The sequence below is a fragment of the Mus caroli genome, chromosome 1, assembly GCF_900094665.2.
Source record: "Mus caroli chromosome 1, CAROLI_EIJ_v1.1, whole genome shotgun sequence".
Lineage (NCBI taxonomy): Eukaryota > Metazoa > Chordata > Mammalia > Rodentia > Muridae > Mus > Mus caroli.
In genome coordinates, this window is record NC_034570.1 from 25,839,745 (window position 1) to 25,858,277 (window position 18,533).

Here is an 18,533-nt window from a genome sequence, read left to right on the forward strand (position 1 = left end):
CAGAGGCAGGCAGATTTCTGAGTTCGAGGCCAGCCTGGTCTACAAAGTGAGTTCCAGGACAGCCAGAGCTACACAGAGAAACCCTGTCTCGAAAAAACAAACCAAATAAATAAATAAATAAATAAATAAAATAAAACAGAACAACTGACCAGAAGTGCTGGGTGTATTCAAAGAAAAGGGAACTGTCATTCATTGTTAATGGGATTGCAGCTGGTACAACTACTGTACATATCAGTATGGTGTCATATCAAAAAGCCAAAAATAAATCTATCAAATGACACAGCTATAACTGCTCTGTAGTAGTTTATGTCCAAAGGACTCAGAACCTAATTTCATAGATACTTGCTTGACCTTGTGTTCATTACTGCTTATAACAGCTATGAAATGGAGACAGCCTAAAAGTCTTACAATTGATAATGTAATTGTGGTACATTTGCAATGAATTCTTAATGAATTTTCATTATGAGTTCTTGGTGACACTGTGGTAATATACACTCTGGGATACTATAGAACTGTAAAGAAAAATAAAATCATGAACTTTTCAGGTATATGGGTGGAGCAAAGAAATTTCATGTTAAGTGTGGTAATCCAGACCCAGAACAGCACGTGTTCCCTCTCATCAGAGGCCCCAACTGCAAATCTTCAGATGTGAGCGTGTAACCTGGAAGGAAAAAAGAGACCATTGCCAGGATAGGACACTGGGGAGTAATACAGGGGAAAGAGCAGGGTGCAAGAGATCTTATTAGGGAAATGGGAAAGGGGGGGCTTGTTGGGTGAGGAGGAAGGTAAATATGAAAGAAAGAGGGAAGAGGCTAAATCAACAATGAGGGTGTCTAAAAAGCCACAGGAAATCATACAGTCAATTATTTACCTTAAAAAACCTTCAACACGGAACATGTGTATTATACATAAGCTAAAACTAAATTAAGCTTAATTAATAATTAATTTAATTAAAATAGACTTAAATTTAAAATCTGAGCTGATGGTGCTTCCTACAAGAGTCAAAAAGAACACCTCACAGAAATCCCAATACCAGACAGGAGCTACCTTCTTTTAGGTTGTTGGCCAGGAGACGCCCTCCAAATAAAGCCCATTGCTGTTTTCCTTGATTACCATACCCCAGGCGCCCTTGATTGCCACCCTCCACAGGTAGAAGTTAAGTCCCCATTGCTGAATACACCATAGGGTCTTCTCCAGGGACAATCACACCAATTGGTTGTCCAAAGCCAAATACTCAGCCTGAAAACTATGCATACAAGTAACATTATACTGAGCAAGAAGATAATATTTAGGATATATTATAAATATACACCATTAAAGAAAAAGGAGGCCATGAACTTGGAAGAGAATGGGAGGAATATGCAAGGGGGGAGGCTGAAAGGCAGAAACAGAAGGAAGGAATGTTATAATTATATTATAACCTCAAAAAACTAAAAAAAAAAATCCAGCAATGATAAGGATATATATCTTAAATTTAATCAATTATTTTCCATATGTTATTTATTTATATCTAAGAACTGATTTATTAAATATACTAATATGGTCTTAGGGCATAGCTCAATTATTTAAGATTTGTCAATAAACCCTGCAGGTTAAGTCAATACATTTGAACAATTCCCATATATACTTTATCTTTCACAAAAGTGTCTAAACGCTGGGCAGTGGTGGCGCACGCCTTTAATCCCAGCACTTGGGAGGCAGAGGCAGGCAGATTTCTGAGTTTGAGGCCAGCCTGGTCTACAAAGTGAGTTCCAGGACAGCCAGGGCTATACAGAGAAACCCTGTCTCGAAAAAATAAAAAATTAAAAAAAAAAGTGTCTAAACCATTTTCAGTATACATTGGCTCCCCCCCCACTCACTTTGGAGGCAGGTGGGTGCTAAGAGAGATACCAGGCAGGTGTTCGTTCTTTCTAGGTATGCAAAGAATGCAGCTTTAGCTGTTCCTTGTCCAGAACATTCCTCAGGATTGTCTGCAGTGAACAAGTCTGAGGAATTCCCAAATTCTTAGGTTTGAGCTAGGGGCTACCTGGACCACATTCCTGAAATCTTTCAGATACTATCAGACATCTTACCAAGAATAGGGTGTTTGAGGCTTCCTAGACATTCCAGAGTTCAGGAAAGAAATGCTAAACCCCACAGGTGCAACTGTTTTCTGGCTGTCTTTATCTCCAGTAGCCAATCCTCACAGTTGACTCTGGGATCCTCCCTGCCAGTGGAAGAGGTCAACAGCCTGTCTGAGTCTAAAAAGCAAATTCCCTTGGTCAGCAGTTCTCAACCTGTGGGTACAACCCTTTTGGGGTCAAACGACCATTCCATGGGGGTAACCTAACACCATCCTGCATATCAGATATTTATATTACAATTCATAATATTACCAAAATTACAGTTACGAAGTAGCAATGAAAACAGCTTTATGGTTGGGGGTCACCACAGCATGAAGAACTGTATGAAAGGGTCACAGCATTAGGAAGGTTAGAACCAAGATTCAGCGAGAATGACAGGTACCAAAGAACTTAGAAATCTCGAACATCACAGGGATAAGGCATATACCTGCCGCATACAACAAATAAGTCAAAAGTGGTCTGTCATAGTTAGCTTCATTTGACAATTCATCCAGGAAGAGGGACCCTTCATTGAAGAATTGCCTCCATCTGATTGGCCAATGGCCACATCTGTGGTACAATTTTTTTCTATTATTTCTTTTATTTTTGAGATTATAATAAAATGACATCATTTCTCCCCCTCCCTTTCTCCAAACCTTCCAACACACCCCTCCTTGCTGCCTTTCAAAGACACGCCTTCATTTTTCATTGTTATATATATGTATCCTGCTCAGTTATTATGTTATTTATTTATTGTATGTTTATTACATGTTATTTATATGTGAACTACTCAGTTATTATTGTTTATTTATTGTATGTTTACTATATGTTATTTATATGTAACCTGCTCAGTCTGTATAATGTTACTTGTTTATATGTTTTGGGGGCTGATTAGTTGGTATCAGATAACCAATTGCTGTGCGCTTCCCTGGATAAAACATTGAAGAAGCCACTTTTAAAATTGTTAACTGATGTAGGAGCGCATAGCCTACAGTGGGCAGTTCTCTTGCTGAGAAGGTAGTCTGGGATATATAAGAAAAGCAGCTGAGCAAGCCAGAAATCAACATTCTTCTGTGGTCTCTGCTTCACTTCCTGGTGCCAGCCAGGTGCTGCTGTCCTGGCTTCCTCAGATAACTGACTGTACCTTGTAAGAAGAAGTCACACTCTCCTCCCAAAATTGCTTTTGGTCCTGATGTTTATCACAACACCCAAAGGCAAACAGGACAATGCCTTTCCCCCTACATCTCCCCCACAGCTTCTTACACCTACACTGCTTCCCCAGAGTGCAAGACACTCCCCTCGCCTTCCCCTTTCCCAACAGTGTGCTTCCTGTTTTTAGGTGCTCCAAAATGCCTTATCCCTCTTCAGACCCCACTCCATTCTTGAGTGCCCCAGCATTCTTGTGCTCAAGAGCCTGGCCAGTCCATCTTGGGACACCTCCTTGCTCTAAAGGATAAGAAGGGAAATGTAGATTGAGGATGACTTTGGGGACTTTGTGAAAAATAAAGTGTAAGAGGGCAGCCTCTCAAACTTAGTATGTCTCAAAATGTTAGTGTTTCGTGACAAAATTAAAGAATAATTGAGAAATGTGCCTGCAGATATTATAGACATTAAATAAGTCTTATGACCTCAAGGAACAACCTCTGTCTCAGCGCCTTCTAACAAAACCTTTCTGTGAAGTCTCCCTCAGAGAAAGAGCAGCTCCACTTACTGTTTATAATAAAATGGCCAATCTCCTGTTCACATTTCCAAAACAAACTCTTCTCATGGGTAGTCATCTTGGCCTTCACACTCCTGCTGTACTGTACTGGGGTCTGTATCATCCATAAAACAGTGATGCACTAACTAACTGCTATGCCAGATAGATGAAATTCAGTCCTTGAATGTGGAAGTCAAAATACCTGGTACAATGATTATGACCATGTTTCCTTGTTGATCATTTCCCAAGACCTCAAATCACAGACAACATTGCTTTGACCACTCAGTTACAGTCATACCTTAGGGAGGACAGGATAGCTATCATGAGATATTGCACTCTTCATTTTTTTTTAAAAATTTTAGACATAACTGTGTATACATTGTATTAAGCCATGTGAATTATAATGAGTTTTCAGTCAACAATGATCCCTGACTACAGTGGTAATCTTACAGGACTATGATGTGGCTCAAACATTTCTGTTTCCTAGTGACATTGTAGCAGCCACAGTCTTATGATGCAGTGGTTTACTGCTGGTATGGTGATGCTGGAGTAAATAGCATCACATTGCCAGTCATGTATGTGTATAACTTAGTACCAGATAATGATAACACATGGCTGTCTTACTGGCCTGTAGATTTATTGCACTGTCATAAGTAACTTATTCTCTTTTTCCCTAAAAATTTTATTTATTTTTCATCCCAAACATTGCCTTCTCCTTCCCTGTCTCTCCCTCATAGAGCCCCTCCTCCCACCTGGCCTCCCCTTTTCCTCTGAGAGGGTGGGGGCCCCCTGGGTATCCTCCCATACTGGCACATCAAGTTTCTGCAGGGTTAGGCACATTCTCTCCCACTGAGGCCAGACAAGGCAGCCCTGTTGGGGTAGATTCCAGGGTCAGGCTACAGCTTTAGGAATAGCCCATACTCCAGTTGTTGGGGGACCCACATAGAGACTGAGCTGTGTGTCTATTGGGATCCTTGGTCCAGCCCATGTATGCTCTTTGGTTGGTGACTCAGTCTCTGGGAACTCCAAGGGTCCAGGTTAGCTGACTCTGTTGGTCTTCCTGTGGGGTTCCTATCCCCTATGTGAAAACATAACAGAATATTATGAAAAGTGTCAGGGATTGGTGCTTTCCCATGGGATGAGTCTCAAGTTGGGCCAGTTATTGGTTGGCTATTCCTTCAGTTTCTGTTCCATCTTTGTCCCTGTATTTCTTTTTGACAGGATAAGTTTTGGGTCAAAAGTTTTGTGGGGAGTTGGTGTCCTTAACCCTCTACCAGGGGTGTTGCCTGGCTAGAGAAGGTGCCTCTTTACGGTCCATATCCCCACTGTTAGGCATCTCACTTAAGGTCACCTGCATTGATTCCTGGGAGCCTTCCCCATCCATCTTTGTTGGGAGTTCCTAGAGATTCTCCTCATCCCTCAGCCCCTGGGTAGCTATAGATTTCCATTCATTCTCCTGGCCCTCTGGTCCTCTCTCCAGTCTCTCCCCATACATGATCTTGATCCCCCATTTTTCTCCCCATCTCCTCTCTCACCCTTCCTCCACCTACCTCCTATAACTATTTTATTCCCCCTCTAAGTGAGATTCAAGTATCCTCTGTTGGGTCTTGTTTTAGTTCTTTGGGTCTGTGTAGTATAACCTGGGTATCCTGTATTTATGGATAATATTCACTTATCACTGAATAAATACCATGCATGTCCTTTTGGGTTTGGGCTATCTCACACAAGATGATATTTTTTAGTTTCATCCATTTGCTTGCAAAATTCATGATTTCCTTGCTTTTAATTGATGAATAGTATTTCTTTGTATAAATGTACCACATTTTCTATATACATTCTTTGGTTGATAGATATCTGGGTTGCTTTCAGTTTCTGGCTATTACAAATAAAGCTGCTATAGACATAGTGGATCACATGTCCTTGTGGTATGGTGGAGCATCTTTTTTTTTTTTTTTTTTTTTTTTTTTTTTTTTTTTTTTTTTTTTTTTTTTTTTGTATATACCCAGGAGCAGTACAGCTGGTCTTCAGGTAGAGCTATTTCCATTTTTCTGAGAAATTGCCAGATCGATTTCCGAGTGTCTGTACAAGTTTGCAATCACACCAGCAATGAAGGAGTGTCCCTCTTTCTCCACATCCTCACCAGCATCTGCTGTCACCTGAGTTTTTTATCTAAGCCATTCTGATTGGAGTAAGTTGGAATCTCAGGGTCATTTTGATTTGCATTTCCTTGATGACTAAGGATATTGAGCATTTCTTCAGTGGTTTTTGGCTATTCAAGATTCCTCTGTTGAGAATTCTCTGTTTAGCTCTATACCTCATATTTTCATTGGGTTATTTGATTTTTTTTTAGTCTAACTTCTTGAGTTCTCTCTATATTTTTAAATATTAGTCCTCTGTCAGATGTAGGGTTAGTGAAGATTTTTTTCCCCAATCTGTAGGCTGCCATTTTGTCCTATTGACAGTGTCTTTTGCATTACAGAAGCTTTTCAGTTTCATGAGGTCCCATTTATCAATTGTTGATCTTAGAGCCTGAGCCATTGGTGCTCTGTTCAGGAAACTGTCTCCTCTACCAATGCCTACCCTTTCCCGACTGGCCCCCAATCATGGTGAACTGGGCTCTCCTTCACCAGTCAGTAATTAGGAAAATGCTCCCAGGCTTGCCTACAGTCTGATAGGGGAGTTTTCTTAATTGAGGCTTCTTTTCCCAACATGTCTAGGTTTGTGTCCAGTTGACAAAAAACAACCAAAACAGAGGACTTGAAGATACTTTAGTGTATGTACATTTAACTGAGAAATGCTTGAGCTGAAGAGATGGTGCAGTGGTTAACAATGTGCTGCTTTCCTAGAGGACCTGAGTTCAATTCCCAGAATTCAAGGCAGGTGACTTTCAAGTGCTTGTGATTGCTCTGGTCTCCTTAGGCAGCACACACACACACACACACACACACACACACACACACACACATGATTTACATACTTCAACAAATATTTTTAAATGTTGAACTGAACATAAAAATGTTGGCGTTTTATGTCAGAAAGCAAGAATGTATCCTAATGCCCTGCCTTTGCTCACCTAGAGCACAGATTCCAAAATAAGAATATCAGAAATTGAACGTGTTCCCCTGTACTTTGTCTGCGGGGTGCACTTCACACCCATTGTCACCATTCAGTAGAAATGCACACGTATCACTTGATGGACACCTGAATGGTGTCTCTCTTTAGACGCTGAATTCCTACAGGATTAGAATCTGACGCACTTTCACTTTTCTATCAGTTTTACTTTGTGTCAGGTAAGTTCTTTTTTCTACCTTTTCATTCTCCCAACTCATATCTGCCTTCTCCCTTTCATAGAGAATGTAACGATACTTTCTCCAAAGCAAGAGATATGATTGAAAGAATTCCTTTATTAAAAACAGACTGTGATTCAGCCATCAATGTTTTCAGTCACTGTGGTACCAACTGAATTTTATGCAGGGACTTGGAAGACAAAGAAAAACCCTTATAAGTTAATGTAGGATGAGTGATAAATGTTAGAGAAAAAAAAAGAAGTCAATAAGGGATCCAATTCTCTTACCTAATTCTTCCAATATTTATCAGTCTAGAATTTCAATTTAATGATAGCATAGAGAAAATTGGACATTTTAAGAAGACAATGAACTGCAAAGTGATAAGATAAAACACATTCCAATATAGTCATTTTGTGCTTCATATACTTTAGACGGATAACAATTATGAGTTCAAAATAATTGAGAATTCTTAGCTTTGAATATTCATATATGAAAATATAGTATGCTGGAGGCTGGAAACTTTTTTCTTTTTTATCACTTTATTGATTCTTCGTGAGTTTCACATCATGCTCCCCAATCCCACTCATCCCCCCATCCCTTAGTATCCACCCTCCACCCTTGCAATCTCTTCCCCAAATAAAATAAGATAGAAAGGAAAATCTTATTGTGGAAGCTGTAGTGTGTCACAGTATGTCACCCAGTACACCCTTTGTCCACATTTCTTTACCTGCCGATGCTCATTGCAATGAGTTATTGGTCTGTTTCAAGGTCTTTGGCTTCCAGGACACTATCTATACTGGATCTTCACTGGGACTTTTCTGTATATCCTGTTACTGACCTGTGTTGTGGAAATCCTGCAGCTTTGGACCTGTGGCCCTTTTACATGCTTCAGAAGATAAGAGATGGGGTTGATGTTGGGGTGGGCTAACTCAAAGTCCTGGGTCTGGGAATAGTAGGCATGAGCAGTAAAAAATTATTTAAATAGTAAAAACTGTTTTCCTGTAAGAAAAGAATTCTGTGTCATTCATCACATGAGCAAAGCATTTGGAAGAAAACATCTGATTATTTTATAGACCCGCAGAGAGCATTTAGTAAAATTTATTAGTTTAAAATAATCAGATTTGAAGACAACATTTTGAATTTTACAAAAGGAATGCTTCAATATCTGCATTCATATAATAAGAGCAATATGATCAAAACAGTTACTAAGATCACAAAATGGCAAGATGTACACACATTGATATATGAATTGACTATAAATTGTTGCCATTAAAATACAGCAAGAGGACTGGAGAGGTGGCTCAGCAGTTAAAAGCACTGACTGTTCTTCTAAAGGTCCTGAATTCAAATCCCAGCAACCACATGGTGGCTCACAACCATCTGTAACAAGATCTGATACCCTCTCCTGGAATGTCTGAAGACAGCTACAGTGTACATACATATAATAAATAAATAAATCTTTAAAAAATAAATAAAATAATATCCAGAGAAATAAGAGCAGTATCAATTTGTCAATATCAAAAGTGTTAATATAAAATGTCTTTGTATGTCTATATAAACACTGATCACAATTAGGCAACTTTTCACTACACAATGGTAACAGAATTCATATCAAAAGTGTTAATATAAAATGTCTTTGTACGTCTATATAAACACTGATCACAATTAGGCAACTTTTCACTACACAATGGTAACAGAATTCAGTCATTTTATTTGTAAATGAACAACACACAAATGAAGCACTAATTGGTAAACTCAAGTTAAAATTGTGCCAAATTACACATGGAAGATATATATTAGGCAAAATTGTACTAGATTTCTTTGTTAAAATGTTAAGCTATATTCTAAATTTTAAGAAATGCAATTTAATCTAATTCTTTATTTTTATTTTTTCATTAACTTATTTATTTACTCCACATCCCAATTCAACCCTCCTCCCCTCTCCATCCCCCCCTACAGCTCCTCCTCCTATTTTCCCCTCCCCCTCTCCTCCAAGAAGGGGGTGCCCATCACCACCATCACCCAACCTTGGGACATCAAGTAACTGCAGGACCAGGTGTCCCCTCTTGTACTGAGACCAGACAAGGCAGCCCAGCCAGGGAAAAGTCTCTTTGTTTTGTGACATTGTCTCATATAGCCCAGGGTAGTATCAAACTTGCTACACGGCCAAGGATGACCTAAACACTAACCCTCCTGTCTGTAACTCCTAGGTGTTAGGATTACAGTCTTGAGCTGTGAGCTGTCAGGCCTTGTTTTATTGCTGTGATAAGAAAACTATAAGCTGTGTGGTGGTGGCGCACCCCTTTAATTCCAGCACTTGGGAGGCAGAGGCAGGTGGATTTCTGAGTTCGAGGCCAGCCTGGTCTACAGAGTGAGTTCCAGGACAGCCAGGACTACACAGAGAAACCCTGTCTCAAAAAACCGAACCCCCCCCCCAAAAAAAAAAAAGAAAGAAAACTATAAGCTGTGCTGGGGTGGCACACATCTTTAATCTTAATCCCAGCATTCAGAAGGCAGAGGCAGGCAGGTCTCTGAGTTTAAGGCCAGCCTGGTCTACAGAGAGAGTTCCAGGTCAGCCAGAGCATCACAGAGAAACCCTGTCTTAAACAAACAAACAAACACAAAACAAAACAAAACAAAAATCCTATAACTCAAAGACAGAATTTAATTTTGCTTGTAGTTCAAGAGCACATGTTTATGGATAAGAGTCTTTCATGGTGGGGAGACATAAGAACAGACATGGTGGCATGTGGAGGCTTCTGCACATGCTTTGACAGGTAGAGAAACAATCCAGGAGAGGTAGGAGGAAATCCGGCTCAGCAGGATTTAGCAGGGCTGGTTCAAAGTTTTAGAGTCTAAGTCTGAGCAGTTTATTGTAAGCATATTTAAGCACAGTACAATTTAGAGAAAAAAAAAATCCCCCATGCACCACAATGACCTGTGCATAAGGAGGTATAGTTACATGAAACTCAACTCCAAGTACATGTCATGTCTTCTGAGAAGATGGGTTCTAGAGATAGGCTATGTGTATTACCGTCAGGGTCTAGGAAGGGAGCTGGTGTGGTCTTGATCATACAGATATTGTACAGTTCATTTGGAATATTAGCTGGGGATTGAAACCAGGGCTTCATGCATGCTACCACTTTAACATATCCCAGTCATACAATATTTATTAGAAGTTATTAATGCAGTGAACAGACAGGCCAAATGAGGAGTGTTCAGGTTAAATGACCAAGTAGGGAATCTCCTTTTGTAGGTTTCAGAGGAATGAGGGAGGTTTCATGTCTAGTGACTGTTGAGTAGCTCCCAGGGAGCCTTGTAATCAGGCTATCACTGATTGCCAGGGGAAGGGGGGGGGGAGGGAAATGGTCTTGCATTTTGGTTGGTCTGGATTCTAACATTTTTTAGAGCCTTAATCTGAGGACAGAGGAAGACAAGGATGGCAGTTCCTTGAGGCAGCTAACCCTGCAGTCAATAAGGGTGTTCGGTTCTTCCTATTGTGCTACCAGCTTCAAACTCTATCCAACATGAGTAGCTCAAGACCCCTTGAGGAGGTTGGAGTGGAAAATATCTTACATTTCATTCCACCTGTGTTCTGTGCTCTGGTCTCTACCAAGACCCATTAAGTGGTAATTCCCCAAAGTTAGGAAGTTGGTTGATATTCTGAAATACATATATTTTTTAAAGATTTATTTTATGTATATGTGTGCTCTATCTGTATGTATACTTGCCTGCCAGAAGAGGGCATCAGATCCCATTACAGAATTTCGTGAGCACCATGTGATTGCTGGGAATTGAACTCAGGACCTCTGGAAGAGCAGTCAGTGCTCTTAAACACTGAGTCAACTCTTCAGCCCCAATATTCTGAAATATTGATAAAAAATAATGTGAAGGCCTCCATGTATTTCAGGATATATGCCTCCATTAGGTGGCAAGGGATGAAAATGGTCTGTCTAAAGCAGGGAAATAAAGATCCTCTTTGAGGTTAGCACTGTCAAGAGAATACAAATCTAGATGGTTCCAGAAAACACAGTCATTGGGATTTTAGAGTGTTGTTTCCTGTAATTCTGAGTATAAATCAGTTTAATATACAATATTGTAGTCCACTGTTTAAGAGACCCTGAGTGTCACTCCAATTAAAAAACTGGAAATAAACAATGCCTCTTTTAGGAAATATCTATTTTCCACTGATAAAAAAAATACCCATGGCATGAGATGTAGCTCACTGGCAGAGTACTTGCCTATTGTATAGAAATCACTGGATTTAGTCTAGCACAGAACAGTCAATCCAGTAACTGCTGGAAGAAATTGTTATCATTTTTGGTATAAAGCAGAAGAGGCTTCTAATAGAATCTAATAAATTCTAAAAGCTCCATTTAGTCTGTCAAAATGTGTGGTTTATGGCCTAAGTCACAAATTAAATTTCTTCTTGGATATGGTTATAGTAGAAACTATTGTTTTCTCATTAGCAAGTAGTTGTTACATATTATAATACTCAAAAGGTATGAAATCTACAAAGAATTGAGAGGGTTTATGAGAAATCTTTCAGCAGACAGTGTAAATGCTTGGTGTCAGAGCATACTTTGCTTGGTCTGGAAGTCACTGTCAGTGGCAGGTTTTTTGAGCTTTGAGCTGAAGAAGTGTTTAGGAAACGGTTTCATAATCAGCAATCATCTGCTTCTGTAAGAACTTCTGTCATTAGGTGAACCAAACATAACTTCAAAAGGGATGAGTTCCATCTGCTATGGGGAGGTCTGTACTTTATAAAGAATGAAGGGGAGAAGAGCCACCATCAGTTTCTAAGGTAATTTAGTTAAGGTCTGTCTTTAGGATTCTGTTTATCTTCTCTACCCATCCTGAACTCTGGGGTCTAGAAGCACAATACTCTCTCTGCCACTATCACTAAGTCCCCCAGACTCCTTTCTCCTAACCTTCCAATCCTCTGGGGCTTCTTATTAATATCTAGTGCTGCCTGATTAATAAAAGCTAGAGATACTGCTGCCTTTGCTTCTAGTGATTCAGGGTACATGGGGGTGTATTGTTGAAATACCTCTCTTTTAAAAAAGCTGTAGGGCTTTTATTTTCTCTCTGCCTAATGTCATATACTCTGGCCAAATTTCGGGGCCATTTTGTGGCTGCCTTGAGACCTTCCAGCAGAACCTGACTGTAGACCAAGAGCCTCCTCTTACTTTAAATGATGTTAAAAATCCCAGTCTGGAAAGCAAGCATCAATAGCTGCTTGGTTACTGATAGGCTTCGTTACTGTGGGGAAAGGAACCAGCTTCCTGGCCCCTTCTGTGGTAAAGGGAACCTGGAGATGTGGTAGAGGTAGTCTGTCTCATATTAATATGCCCATCAAAGTCAAAGTCACTTCATCAAAGTCATCTTATAATGAGAAACACAAACACAACACACAAAAACACAGATATAACCTTCCCAATCTATCAGGCAGAAACAAGAAACAACCAGAAAGTGGCATTCATGAAAAAGACCTCTCTATGATACCCAAAACTCAAATCCAACCTTTACTCTCTATCAGGCAGAAAGGAGAGACAACCAGAATATGGTGCCCCCACCCCCAAGAAGAGAACCAGATTGGTGGATGTTTCTCAGATTCCCCTGAGCCCATGCCTACTCCAGACCAAGACTCAGGAAGTTTTCTATCCTTGCAGTAGTCACAATTCCCAGATACATCTATCCCTAACTGCAACTTGCCATGGGTACAAAATCAAGGCCTTGTTTCCAGGTGGGTGAACACTTTTGCTCCCTGAGCCATGTCCACCCAAAGAGAGGCTCAGAGCATCTCCTGGCCCTGACTTAGCCAAGGCTCCCAGACTTGTCTGTCTTAACCACAAATTGGCCATTGAAGAAACTCAAGGCCTTGTTCCCAGAAAGATGTGGGACCCTTCAGTGAACAGAGAAAGGCACAACCAGAAGCAAAACCCAACCCAAACCAGTAAAAAGATATAGCCCACAGTAACAAGAATGAACCAGAAGGTGGTGCTAACAGAAGATGGGTGTAAACAGAGACAGTCAGCAACAAAAGCAAAACCAGATAAAGATACAGCCTGCAGTAACAGGAACCAACCAGAAGGTGGCACTCAAACACAAGATGGTTGTGGCACCACTCAGACCAAAAAGGAAAAGATACTGTACACAGTAACAAGCACCAACCAGAAGGTGGTGGTGGTCACACACAAGACAACCAGCAGTACTGCACAGATGTTTACCCAGACCTGGAAAAATTACCATGGCAAAATAAGTCATTTATCTTTAAAAGTTTTTGTTCTATTCTGTAGATCTCACAGAAAGTTTCTAACATTCAGACAAATTAGCCATACAAATCACAAGCTTTCGTGCAACTGAGCAAGTACCCACCAAATCAGGCCACATAGAAAGCTTTGGACAGACCGATTTCTCAGCACTGCTCAAATCTAGAAGAATTACCATGGCAACAAGCCACTAGGTTCCACAAAAATAAATCATCTCAACATGGCTGGAAAAGTTACCACATCTACCTTTACATAAGCTTGGTTTTGTTGTGCTATGCAGATCTCACAGAAAGCTCAGACAAATTCAGTGCTCAGATGGGCACAAAACAGGAAGTTTAACACAGTGTTTCAAACAAAACCACAAATACCTAGATTAGCTTTGCTGGTTTCAAGACCTTCCAGATCTGTAGTCCTGTGTGTTATGGGGATCTTCCCAGCCAATGCACCAAAATATAGTGCCAGGGGAGTGTTAGTGACCCCTCCCCAAAACAGACAGGAGACAATTTGATGCAACTCACAGCAAGGTCTTTATTTGAGCTAGCTTGGGCCCCTCCAATGTACCACCGTCATTCAGGGTGACTTTGGTGGCCGGGGGAGCCCCAGATATATATCAGGGTAAGGCTTTATAGTAAGCAGCAAGCAGGGGGCAAGTGTGAAGCATCTAATTGGAAAGCTGCTGTGGCCTTTAACATAATTGTCCGGTGCTGGAAGTCACATCATAAACTTAATTTCTGCTTCCTTCTGCATTTGTGATCATTAGGCAGGGGGTAGGCTTGTAATCTGGGGGTGAAGATCTGTTGGGGTGATAACCTGGAGACACTGGTCTTGTTGGAGATTAGTCTACGATCTGGAAGATAGACTTAGGTTTTGTTGGGTGGCAACTTGAAAACTAATGCTAGGTACCAGCTTGTTAGTTTACCTGAGTTCAAACTTAGGTCAGGTTCTCTAAAATGGAGTCTGAACTTAAAAGATTTGGCCTCTCACCAGCATGGGCTAATACCAAGACTCAGCCCTTGAAAAGGCAGGGGAGGTGTCTTAAGTTTGTTTTTTTGTTTGTTTGTTTGTTTGTTTGTTTGTTTGCTAGAGAGACACCATGACCAAGGCAACTCTTATAAAGGCAAACATTTAAGTGGGGCTCATTTATGGTTTCAGAGATTTCATCCATTATCACCATGACAAGAAAGCATGGCAGGGTGCAGGCGGACATGGTGCTGGAGGAGCTGAGATTTCTAAATCTTTACTGAGTTTCAATTTTTTGTTTTTTTTGTTTTTTGTTTTTTGTTTTTTTTTTTTTTACACTCGGATCCCTCACCCCCCGAACCCCTGCTGCTTAAGACTGGCTGTCCTGGAACTTGCTCTGTAGACTGACCTTGAACTCAGAAATCTGCATACCTCTCTGCCTTCTGAGTGCGGGGATTAAAGGCGTGTACCACCACAACTGAATCCAAGGTTTTCTTTACCTTGCTCTGTACCAGGTTAGCCTTGAGCTCAGACCTGCTTGCCTCTGTCTCCTGGGATTAAAGGCATATACCACCATGCCCATACCTAAGCATTTCCTTACTTCCTTTCTTGCAAGATCTTTATAAATTCTGGATTGTAGCTCATTCCAGATATAGTCAAGATGACAACTGAGAGCAGCTATCACAGGTCGTTTCTATCTAAAAGACAAACAAACCCCAAACCATGTATGGTAGAACATGCCTATATGCCTGCAATCTTAGCACTAAGGAGTTCAAAATCGTTTTTAGCTATCTATAAAGTTTGAGGTTAACCTGTGCTACCTAAGACCTTGTTTTTAAAAACAAAGAAACAAACAAGCAAGCAAGCACAACTCTGAAAGTGGTAGACAGCAGGATTTAGAAACAGGTGTGTACATGCTGTATTATAGAAAATGTAAAGAACACGAGGCACATGAGTGGAGGAAGCCTGTCATCTGAAGGCTTATGTTCTTGAAAGTACAAGAATGTCCAGAGACTGCTGAAAAATAAAAATCTCAATGAAAACTTAGTTTATTTAGCCATATTCTGCTATTCATTTGCTAACTGTAAAATGCTATGGCTATATTGTGGTTTTTTTGCTTATTATACATGCCATAGTCTGAAGAGTACTAGAATATTACACACAAACCGTAGAACTACTACTATGTTTTGTAGGGATCTTTCCAAAAATAAAATTTACTTTCAAGAAATACAGTCATTTCTAGACCACAACTGAGATGACTGGTGGGAATTTCTGATACTTTACTGAAGCAGAGTTACTAATGCTTCTTGGGTGTGGCACTAAAGACAAGCATGTGTCCTTCATTCGGCTGAGGGCTTAGTTATCCACCACTGTTTACAAAAATGAAAATGAAAACACAGTTTAATTAATATCAAGGGCAATAAAAAATGTCCAAAGTCTACATTATTCTTTTCTCATACAATATATCATATACCCTGATTATAGTTTCTTTCCTCAACTTCTTTCAGTTACTCCCCACCTCTGGATCCACTCCCTTTCCTTTCTCACTTAAAAATAATAGGTTTCTAAGACATAACAACCAAATATAAATAAGATAAGTTAAAGCAAGAGCATCATATTGAGGTTGGATAAGTCAACCCAAAAGAAAGGAAAGAGTTTCAAGAGCAGGCACAAGAATCAGAAACCTACTCATTCTCACAGTCATGACTCCCATAAGCTAAAAGTTTTTATATAAATGCAGAGAACCCAGTATAGACCTGTGTAGGCCCTGTGCTTGCTGCTTCAGTCTTTGTGAGTTCATAGGTGCCTTGCTTCGTGGAGATTCAGAGGCCTTGTTCTCCTGGTTTCCTCCAACCCTCTCCCTCTTGCACTCTTTCCACCTCCTCTTCCGAACGGTTCCTGAGCTCTGAGGGGAGGAATTTGATGTTGACATATCATCTAGACTCTTTTTCTGTATAATGTCTGGCTGTGGGTCTCTGTATTTGTTCCTGTCTGCTATCAGAGGAAGCTTCTCTGATGATGACTGCCCAAGGTACTGACCTATGAGTATAGCAGAGCCCCCCAACCCCACCTCCCCCAAAAATTCCTGACTCGCAGAAACACCAGAGAAAACAATGGGTGTAATTGTAACCTAAATCTGGGAGGGTTTTTCTGTTAAGCATCACAATAAGAAACTGGAATGTAGAAAGACTCTCGGGTTCTATCACCATAGAACCAAATGGAATGCTATTTCCTTCCCACAATCCCGGTTCCTGGAAGATCTAAGCATTTTCATCCCACTATAAAATGCTGACGGTGGGGAAGATTCACTCATATTGCTTTACTTTATTGTAGCCATTTCCTTTCTCACTCTGATGTAAAGCCCAGGCAATTCTTCCCACAGCATTGTGCTTAAGGGTTTGACTAACTTTATTGAGTCACAATGTTTTCCCTTTGATATGATTTGTAACATGCATTCATCAAAACATTCTATGCTTCACTAGGGTTTAATTTTTACTCCTATTTTTCTTACGTAGATTGCAGAGTTGAAGTGAAAGACCTCCGAAGGGAGACCCTCACTCAAGTCTGGGGATAATAGCGGACCCCGAAGAACTCACGAGAAACCAAATTTGATGCAAACCACACCAGACTTTATTGGGGAAAGCCAGAGCTCTGGGGACGACTCGTATCCCACGCAGGGGTAGAGGAGTCGACCCCGAGGGGAAAGGGGTCCCAGTTTTTATAGGCCCTCAGGGGGGAAAGGAGGAGGGAGTAGGGGATTTCCAGATCTAAACAATGTCTATTCTAAAATGATTGATTCCTCAAGAAATGGGTATGGGAGGAAAACAAGGAAGGAATCTAATGAAAGTGCATTAACTCCAGATTGGCCCCAACTGTGGTTGCTGGGGAGATTTTCTGACTCTTCCCCAGCAACCAATATCACAAACACCTGGCAGTGAGGTGCAGCAGTGGGCACACACCTAGGTTCAGGGAATGGTCAGAACATTGGCAGACACAGGGTTCAAGGAGCGGCCAGAGCATTGGGCACTTCTATTTTTCTAAATCAGTGAAGCTAGTTCTGCTAACAATGAAATCTATTTTGCCAATTTCAGGGCTTCTGTGACCTTTTACATTCTGTCAGGATCTTTCAGAAGCAGAAGTATGTTTAGTCATGTGGGCTATGCATCATTTGGCCCAGAAATATATAAAAATATATATTATAATTTTGTTTTTGTTATTTTATTTTTTATATCTTATTTCAGAGCCTTTATATCCTAAGATCATTATTGACTTCAGTGGAAGGGTGGAAAGTGGAAATTGACCTTGAAGTAACCAACTAAATGGAGAAGAAATTTAACAAGAAATTAAGCTGGGCTCATGCCTTTAATCCCAGCACTTGGGAGGCAGAGGCAGGAGGACTTCTGAGTTTGAGGCCAGCCTGGTCTACAAAGTGAAGAAACCCTGTCTCGAAAAACCAAAACCAAAACAAACAAACAAACAAAAAACCAAAAGACATTTCTGTTTTCGTTTCATCTCTTCATAACAAAACACCCTGACTAAAAGGGATTTTTAGAAGAAAGGGTTTATTTGACCGACAACACTAGGCCACAGTACATTATGGAACGAAGTCAAGGCAAACTCAAGCAGGAACATGAACTGAGATTTGCTTTCTATTTCTCATAGAGTTGCCTCCAACTAAAGAGCTAACTTGACAAGGAAAGTATACCAGGGACCATGGAGATTGCTGTTGCTGTGGGGCTTTCAGTCTGAGTCATACTATGCTAGATTTCTGATAAAGTTCAGGACCCCTGCCTACGGATGTGCCACCAGCAATGGGCTGGGCCCTCCAACACCCATTAACAATTCAGGTAGTCTCCCACAGATGTGTCTGCAGTCACTTGTAGGCAATACTTCAATTAAGGCTTTCTTCTTAGATAATGTTAGGCTGTGCCAAACTGGCAGTTAAAGCTAACCAGAACAATTAGTTTAAGACATATTAGTGCAATCACACTGTGTAAATTCCCAGAGAGTGTTTTTACCTGTTGTGGCCTCCCTTCCCCCAGCCTGGAGCCTGCCTGCTCTGGGGTGGAGCTATCGGCTCATTCGTCCTGCCACGCCCACTGCTGGAACCTGACTCTGCTGCCTGGAGGCACACACGTGTTCGTCTTGCTACTGGACCCTGAGTTACTCGGCGGGAAATTGGGTTCCCTCCCCCCTCCTTTATAAACTGAGT

At 40.7% G+C, this 18,533-nt stretch overlaps 1 pseudogene; it reads right to left on the minus strand.

Moving 5' to 3' along the window:
• Positions 1–569: 569 nt before the first annotated feature.
• LOC110285909 overlaps positions 570–18,533 on the minus strand; it is a 117,678-nt pseudogene continuing 99,714 nt past the window's right edge.